Source organism: Muscardinus avellanarius, assembly GCF_963383645.1.
Source record: "Muscardinus avellanarius genome assembly, chromosome: 17".
Taxonomy (NCBI): Eukaryota; Metazoa; Chordata; class Mammalia; order Rodentia; family Gliridae; genus Muscardinus; species Muscardinus avellanarius.
The window spans coordinates 48,918,832-48,928,075 of record NC_137803.1 but is presented as its reverse complement, the minus strand read 5'-3'; positions in this window follow the sequence as shown (position 1 = coordinate 48,928,075).

The window sequence follows — 9,244 nt, the reverse complement described above, 5'->3', positions numbered from 1 at the left end:
AGGGACCCTGTTTCCAAAATAAAAATGTAAAAATAGGTCTGGGAGTGTAGCCCAGAGGTAGAAGGGCTTCCAGGAACCCCAGTACCACACACACACACACACACACACACACACACACACACACACAAACCCAACTAAAATGGACTCTACTCCAGTGACTGTTGTGTTGATAAGAAGAGGAACTTGGACAGACACATCCAGAGAGGATATGAAGTGATGTGAGACACGGGGCAGAGGTGGCCAAATCCAGGGAAGCCGGGAGCTAGGCGAGACATGGGGCAGACCACCCTCGAGGGGGGGAACCGGCTCACACGTGAGCCCAGATCTCTAGCTTTCAGATCCGTGTAAGTCACCCAGCTGGTAGCACTTTCTTATGGCAGCCCTGGGAAAACAACACATCCTCCGTGCACTGTGCCCTGGAGACGCTCCAGAGACTGGGCAGTGGCTGCGCAACCTCAGGCCGCACCGCCTGGGCTCCCGTGTCTTTTGTCTCTGGATGGCCAACGTGCTAAGAGCCGCCTTTGTTTGGTTTTTCTTTCAAGTGGAAGGGTAAGTCTGGTCCCTGCTACTTCTGGCCTAGGAGAAGTCCTCACTCCTCGGATTCTTATTGTATTGTGTGTAGTATTCATGTCGGCGAGTCTTCCAGTGCGTGCGCGGTTCTGACTTGCCCACGGGATTGTAGACATTGGGTCCGTGGTCAAAGCTTCTGTGCACCAGCCACGGTGCTTGTCCAGTGCCTTGCACACGGCCAGAGCACAGCACACGTCGGAGCTGAACCGCATAATTTTGGTTCTTTGGACTCAGCACACTGAGGACTGACTCATGATGAAAAATCAATGGATGTGAATTTCTTATTCCACTCGATATTTTTAGAGTGAGAAAAATAGCCTGAAGCGAAAATATTTTTGTTCCTATCTTATTTTCAAAGATGTGACAGTTTCCTCTTTAAATTAACAGTCACGTACACTATAGCACAGAGCTGTAGAAGAAATTCTTGGTCCAAACCACCCAGACTGTGAAGGAACATGAAGAGCCTGTCAGCGCTCATCAGGATTTCCTGTCTGTTGTTTTTTTGTTTGTTTCTCTGCTTTTTTTCTTTTTTTCTTTTTTTTTTTCTGGCAAACTACCTTTATTTGAAAGTCATGGATAAAATATGTGAAAACTTTCAGAATGTAGAGAAATTTACCAGGAAGACAGTTCCTGAGAACATTATAAGGAATGACACTGGGCTTTATTGGGATGCTTAAGAAGGTAGCTGCGATTTCTAATAAGAACAGAGTTTGTAGAGACTTGTCTAGCATGCGTAAGGCCCTGGGTTTGGGTTCAATTCTGTAGCATTGTCGACCTCTCCTCCAAAACCAACCCACCAAACCAAAAAAAAAAAAAAGTTAGTGCTACAAGTCAGATTAGTGCTATAATAGCATATACAAAAAACAATTTCAAAATATAACATTAGAAACACAAGAGATGCCTCGGAATTCTAGGGTATAACAATGGATTAGGTACAATGTGAATCCCAAAGTAGAAGTGTTTACACTCCTTTAGAAATTAGTTCAAAATTCTTTTTTAAAGTATTAGGTGTGTTTAAATTATATCATGTGCTTGTTATAAAAAGTAAAATAATCTCATTCAATGATGTGCAATGATAAAGCAATCTCTGCTTTTTTTCAAAGAAGGATGTGACTCGATTTGGTCCCCATTCTTTCCCTGATAGGGTGTGAAAGGAATAGGAGAAAATCGCATTTTGGGGGTTCCATCCTGGAAATTCAGATCAACTGAGTTTTTTATTTTTGCTGCTAAAGGAGAAGTGTCCAATGAGACCTGAAGGATGCACAAGACACTTGGTCCAAGATGGTCTAAATATAAGCTTTCCAAATTGCAAAACTATAGATTTGTGGCTTGAATACAGCATTGTCAAGGCAGGTATTTTTGTCCGGCTTTGAACAAAGAGAGAAGAGTCTCTTTCGTATGGCCAGCCTGATGACAGATGTGCTCATAACATAATTTTATAGGTTTAATTAGCAACCATTAAGTGTGTCGCTACTTCGAGGGCTTTGCAAGTACTGTTTCCTCCTCCGGGATTGCTGTTCTGCCAGCCTCGTGCCCTCTCCCCACTCAGGCCTACGCTCAAAGGGCACCTTCTCCTGAGGGAGGTCTTTCTTGACTATCTAAAAGAGCATGGCAGTCGGGCGTGGTGTCACATGCCTGTAAACCCACTACTTGAAAGGCTGGGACAAGAGGATCACAGGTTCAAGACCAGCCCCAGCAGCTTAGTGAGACCTGGCTTCAAAATAAGAAATAAATAGGCCTTGGTACTGAAGTTGAACCCAGGGACAACTTCAGTACCTAAAGTAAAGTAAAATAAAGAGCACGGCAGCCTACCCACGTGGCATTCTCTTCACTGCGCCGACTTATTTCCTTCTTCATATCACTTGGCATTTATGACTCACAGGAAAAAAGTGTGTTTTTATGTGTTTATCTAGTACATATGCATTTATTATCTACATAGGTTTATTAGTACATATGCATTTATTATATATCCCCTATTAAAGCGCACACACACACACACACACACACACACACATATATATATATATATATTTTTTTTTGCAGGTCTGGGGATGAAACCCAGGGGCATTTGACCTCTGAGCTATATCCCCTGCCCTACTTTTTATTCTTTATATTGAAACCGGGTCTCACTGAGTTGCGGAGGGCCTCACTAAGTAGCTGAGGCTGTCTGCGAACCTCGATCCTCCGGTCTCAGCCTCCCGAATGCTGGGATTACAAGCGTGAGCCACCACGCCCGGCTTAAAGCACCTATTTTATGAGAAAAATTCCTGCTATATTCTCAAAACCCAGAACAGTGCACAGCATACATTATGCATTCAAAAAATATTTGTTGACTGCATGAGCACATATTTGTTGATTCTTACTCTGTACAAAGGCACCAGAGAAAGGAGCTACGATGGGAATCATCCCAGGCCCTAATTTCAAGGAGTTCAGTTTATGGCAGGAAGATGAAATGCAAGGTTGCTTCAAAGCAAAAGAATGGATTTAAGTGATGGATTTGGACGCATGAAGGAAGGAGGGCTGGGAGAGGCAGTGGTTTGAGACGAAACAACAGAAGAGGGAGGTCGGGCCGTGCGGCCTGCGGGCGGTCGGCGGGGCTTTGGAATCCAAGGAGCTGGCAGAACGTGGGACATGGCAGAAGACCTGTGTGACTGGGTTTGTGAAGATGTAACAAGAGATAGGCGACATCGGAGACTTGGGGCCTGGTCTTGGCCTTGAGGCCACTGTTTGGAATTCATCTCAAAAAAGAGTTAGGGAAGGTAATATTAAAAAACTGCTGTAGCTAGCCAACCTCCTATCTTGGAATCCTGGATGTTTATTAGTCAACCTTTGAATGTGAACTCATGACTGTGGTGACTAGCACTTATTTATTTTTGGTCCTGGGTATTGAATTGAGGGGCATTCCACCTCTGAACTGCATTCCCAACCCTTTTTATTTATTTATTTATTTTATTTTGAAACACAGTCTTGCTAAGTTCTGAGGCTTGCCTCGAACCTGCAGTCCTCCTGACTCTGCCTCCCAAGTACTAGGATTCCAGGTGTGCCCCACTGCGCCTGGCTGACTAACACTTTCTCTTGGTACCACGGAGGCATTGAGCCACTGTAAGAATAATTAGCAGCTTTCACTGACAAGTCGCTCATTGTTTTATTTACTTCTTTTTTAAAAAGAAATTTACCTTACATGGGATTTGCATTTGTTTCTATTTAAAATTAACCCAGCGGCCAGGCGTGGTGGCGCATGCTTGTAATCCCAGCATTTGGGAGACGGAGACCGGAGGATCGTGGTTCGCGGACAGCCTCAGCTACTTAGTGAGGCCCTCCGCAACTCAGTGAGACCCTGTTTCAAAATAAAGACTAAAAATTGGGCAGGGGGTGTAGCTCGGAGGCCAAATGCCCCTGGGTCCCATCCCCAGACCCTCAAAAAACAAAAATAAAAAATAAAATAATAAAATTAAAATAAAATTAACCCAGCACTTTCTTGAGGACGCCCCTGGAGCTGGTTACACAGACCTGGTGAATTCCACATAGTCAATAAAAACAGTGAACTGGGCCATAACCCAAAATTCACTCCCCACCCGAACAGGGGGATATTATGGCCTTATGGAAACTTCGTTAACTCCTCAAGCTTTCTGAACAACCTCCCAACCCATCCCTTCCCCATCCAACTAGACCCAACCCTACCACCTCCCAGAGGCGGACTGAGGCCCTGCCACACTGATGGCTTCCGATGGCTCCCGGCTGCACAGCCGCTGGACCAAACCCACGGGTCAGGCGAGAACTCTTCTATCAGTCTCATTTCTGGGTGAGAGGTGGGCTCTTTCAGGGGTGCTGGGAAGCACAGCAGCCACGTGAACACTTTGCTAAATGGATTTACTCAGAGTTAGGGGAGGGGGCTGTTGTAGAGGAAAAGGAAAAAGAGCTAATGTAAGAAATAAGTAGTACTGAACATCTTAATGTTCCGATGAGGACTATCGTGAGCAGACTGCAAAACCTACCTGGGTCTTAAAGTGGGAGCAGAAGCTACCAGAGAAAGCCTGCTCTAGGCAAGCGCCTCCAGTCTCGGTACCCGCGCTCTTAAAGTCCTGGTAACAGAGCTGGGCATGGTGGTGCACACCTGTATTCACAGTACTTGGGAGGCCAAGACAGGAGGATCACATGTTCAAGGCCAGCCTCAGCAACTTAGTGAGGTTCTTGGCAACTTAGAGACCCTGTTTAAAAATAAAAAGGATCGGTGGTGTGCTGAGAAAGGGAATGCCCCTGGCTTCAATCCCCAGCACCGCACACACAAAAGCACTGGTACTTGTAAAGTGTGATATATTGACTCCTACCTTACTCCAACTGAAATATGGGCATACATCTGTCTATATTATTATTATCAGGGGGTTTTTTTTGGTAGTACTGGGGTTCCTGGAAGCCGTTCTACCTCCAGGATACACTCCCAGACCTATTTTATACTTTTTTTTTTTTTTAATTTGGAAACAGGGTCTCTTAGGTCAGCATGGCTGGCTTCGCACCTGCGCGATCCACCTCCCAAGCGCAGGGATTATAAGCGTGCGCCACCACGCCCGGCATTAGTATTAGTATTAGTCCTTGGGATTACAGGTATGCACCACCATGCCCGGCTCACATCTGCTTATATTTAAATGGAGGTTTATGCTTTTGTTTGTTGATTGGAGCCAAAAGGGGAATTCCAAGGAATGGATTTGGACCCTCAGAAAAACACTGCAGCACCATCCTCCTGTGGGAACAGGAGCTGGGGTCTTTAGTGCTTTGATCAAGATGGGAGGCAGTAACTTTTCTAAGCTTTTCCTTTTCGTTTCTTTTTTCGGGTGCCGACTGGAGTAAGTCCTCTGCAGTTTGTGCCTCACGCTCACAGATCGGTGGCCGAGGGACCGGTAGGTGGACCGAGTACCATCCATCCCCGTTCCCTGCCCTCTCACGCTCCGCTACAAGCTGCGTGGCACATGTTTGTAATCCCAGGATTTGAGGCCGAGACGGATCGCAGGTTCGCAGCCAGCCTCAGCAATTTAGTGGAACTGTTTCAAAATAAAAACTGAAAAAAGGCTAGGGGTGTAGCTTGGAGGAAGATGTCCCTGGGTTCAATCTCCAGTCCCCCTCCAGCCACAAAACATGTTTCCTTGTTTTCTGTGTCCTCACCAGATATGCATTGTGTTTTACATGTCTGTTTCTTTTTCGAGTCAGTACCAATCCTTCAAGGCCCGTCCATGATAATACAGTGACATCTAACCCATGACTTCTCCCATAGCTACGATTTGGCCAGTTTGGCCTCTCTGCTCTTCTGGTGGTGGCCGTAGAGCTGGGCTTTAGGAGAGTTTTCAAGAGAATGGTCATTTCAATAGGTTTATACTGGGCTTCTTTTTTTTCTTTTGGGTATTTTGTTAATGTAGGGACCAGGCAAAGCATGTCATTATTATTGTCATTACTGACCAAAGAAACACGGGGCCGTTCCCAGACTGTTAACCACACTCTGTCTGACCTTGACTGAGAGAAGGAAGAAAGCAAAGCGTGGGGTGGGGAGGTCGCTGGCACGTCTTTCTCTGCTCACTTGACACCTGTGAGTGGTGGGTTCCGCTCACAGACACTGCTGGAAAAACAGGTCGGGCCTGACTTCGGTGACACTCAGGGTCAGGCCACAAGTGTTGCAGCAATCCAGAGCGAGTCATGTCAGCCGGAGGAATGTGTGCTGTGGGCCACGTGCAGAGACAAGCATCGTCGCTGAAACCCACCCACGTGTCCCTCCGCGTGTTTTCAAGAGGGACCCAGCAACGTGGCTTTGGAAACAGGAGATGGGAAAATCCGGACCAACAGTCTCCTGCTCTGTCAGGTATTTTTATTGAGCTAAAAATATGGGAAACCAGAGGTAATAGTGTTTTAGAAGTGATGAGAGGTATTTTCAGTAGCCAACAGGATCATTTTAATGCATTTAGCTTTTCCAAGGAGCTGCAGCCTCCTGTGTGGAAGAGACTGGCTTTGGCACTTCGGATGCAATGTTCAGGTCTCCCATATGCTGGTTATAATTGAACTGAAAGTTGGATAAGAAAATAAAAGGGTGTGGGTGGAAGAGAGAACTGGCTTATTTGTTTTTCTCCCCCAAACCACAGCTCTGGGCTTGGTGCTAAGCGAGAGAAGACAGGAAGGGAGGGAGGGAGGCTGGCTCTCCTGCCCGTGCTGAGGGCCGCCGTCAGCTGTCAGCTGCGCAGGTCCCCCGGCTGAGCCCATGACTGGCTGAGCCCTACCCCGCGGACCTCGCCCCGAGCGGCGGGCCCTCGAGTGTCTGCAGGCAGCTAAGGATGCTGGGGTGCAGAAGCCACGGAATCTGCCCCTTCCTCATCGGCTGCCGCTCTATCTGCACCTTTAGATTGTAAGACAAGAAGCCCAGCGCACTGATGGCAGGGAGGAGAGATGACGGTACGCCACCTCCAAAAAGCCGTTCCCTGGACTCCTGCCATCTGAGATACCCAGCAGCCTTCTGATGTTGTCTGTTTTGGTACTAGGGATTGAACCCAGGGACATCCTACCTCTCTGAGCCACACCCCCAGCCCTTTTTTTTTTTTTTTTTTGAAACAGGGTCTTGCAAGAGTCTCATTGCTGAGGCTGGCCTTGAACCTGCAATCCTCCTGTCACAGCCTCCCAAGTACTGGGATTACAGGTGTGCGCCACCGTGCCCCAGGGCCTTCTCAGTTAAATCACTTTTGGTTTTGTGTTTTCGGTTCCCTGTAGCACAAACCATCCTACCTTATCTTGAATCCTTCCTTCAACCACGCACAGCGCATAGTTCCCTGGTTGAAACATCTCCAAACGCCAGCCCTACGTTATTCTAACGACTGCCGGCTGTGTCTCACCCTGCGGGCGCTGAGCTCGGTGGGTAGAGACGGCTTTGCCTGTTTTGCTCACAGCGTTTTCCCTCCTCATGCTCAGACCAGGTGGCATGATTGAGACACTAAGATTTCTACAATGAGAGACCTGACAGCTAATTGCATTACTGCAGCTAAAAGCGACCTCAGTAGTAGGTGACAATTATTTATTGAGCTGATACACTTACTTTCCTTAGCTTTTCTTTCATGAGCTGAGTTTACCAAAGTCATACTTAAAATAAGGTCTTATTTAGTTGCGGATGCTGGCCTTGAATCTGTGATCCTCTGGTCTCAGCCTCCCAAGCGCTGGGATTTCAGGCATGTCCACCACACATGGCTAACATGTCCTCTCCCCCACCCCCCGTGGGTCTGGGGATGGAACTCAGGGGCATTCGACCTCGGAACTACACCCCCTGCCCTATCTTTTATTCTTTATTTTGAAACTGGGTCTCACTAAATTGCAGAGGGTCTTATTAAGTAGCTGAGGCTGCCACAAATAGCGATCCTCCGGTACTAACATGTTATTTGGATACTGTTTTGTGACAGAGATCAAAACTGAAAATTAGATAAAAACTTAAAAACAAAAGATAAGGGCCATGCTGTGTCTAGGTTTGCTGGACAGGCTCGTCCTCCGACTCCGGAGAGGCGGCTGTCACTGGACGGAAGGAATTCTACACACCGCTGTGCTCAAGAATTAACTTCTTCTGGGGGGACTTTGAGTGTATTTTTCTTTTTAGATTTTTCCTTTCTCTTTTCTTAATAGAGGGTGTTACTTCCTAGTTTGTGTGACTGTGTCTCCCAGTCCTAACAGAATCGCAGCAGCGACCACCTGTCATCGTGTTTCCTATCAGGCGGGGCATCCTGGGACTGGGACACACTTTCGCCATCCTCTCTGGACTCAGTGTCTCTTAGTTGTCCCACAAATACTTGTTGAATGCTAAAGGTGAGGGGGAGGGGAACTCCTGTTTGCATGAAAATCTATAATTTGTGGGTTACGAAAAGGAGACAAGAAAGGGTGATGTGGTGGGAGAAGAGGCAGGGAAGCCAGACACCTGAGCGGCCCCGGGAGGCCCCGAGGAGACGCCGTAGTAAGAATTGTGCACGAGGGGGCGCACCGGAGCTGCTGTGAATGCCAACCTAGTGCATATTTGGGTCTTAGCTAATGTTATATGTTAACACAGTTGGCTTGACAATACAATTTCTTGTTAGCACTAGGAAACCCAAATCCTTCTTCCATGTTATTATGCATTCCAAAAAACCATATTTTTTTCCTTTGTGGTACTGAGACTTGAACGCCAGGCCTTGAACATGCTCGGCAAGTACTCTACCACTGATTTATAGCCCCCCCAAACACATTTTATTAATCATAAATAAAAACAAAAGATGTAACGCCACTGACCCTAAGGTCCTCACGTACTTTCTGTGGCCTCTGCAGGAGAGTTAAATCCGCTCCAGAAAGGAGCCAAGAAGTTCCTGGGCAGCTGGCAGCCCATTCCCAGGGCTTGACCTTGACCCTCCTTGTCCGGGCTCTTGGGAAGGCACGGGCTGGAATGTGGCACATGGGCTCTGGTCCAGGCCTCCTCTCTTACTACGGTGTGTGTGGCTTTCTGTGTTTCCTCCAGCATTTCTGGGACATATTTTTCTTATTTGCAAAATGAAGGAACTTAAGAGCCAACATGCCTCAATTCAATAAAACTATGATTGCAAGCCATTTAATTCTCTACTAAAGGCCACAGAAATAAGGAACAGAAAGAGGGCACGAGGCGGGCAAGAAGAACCAAGCAGCTTGGGAGGCTGAG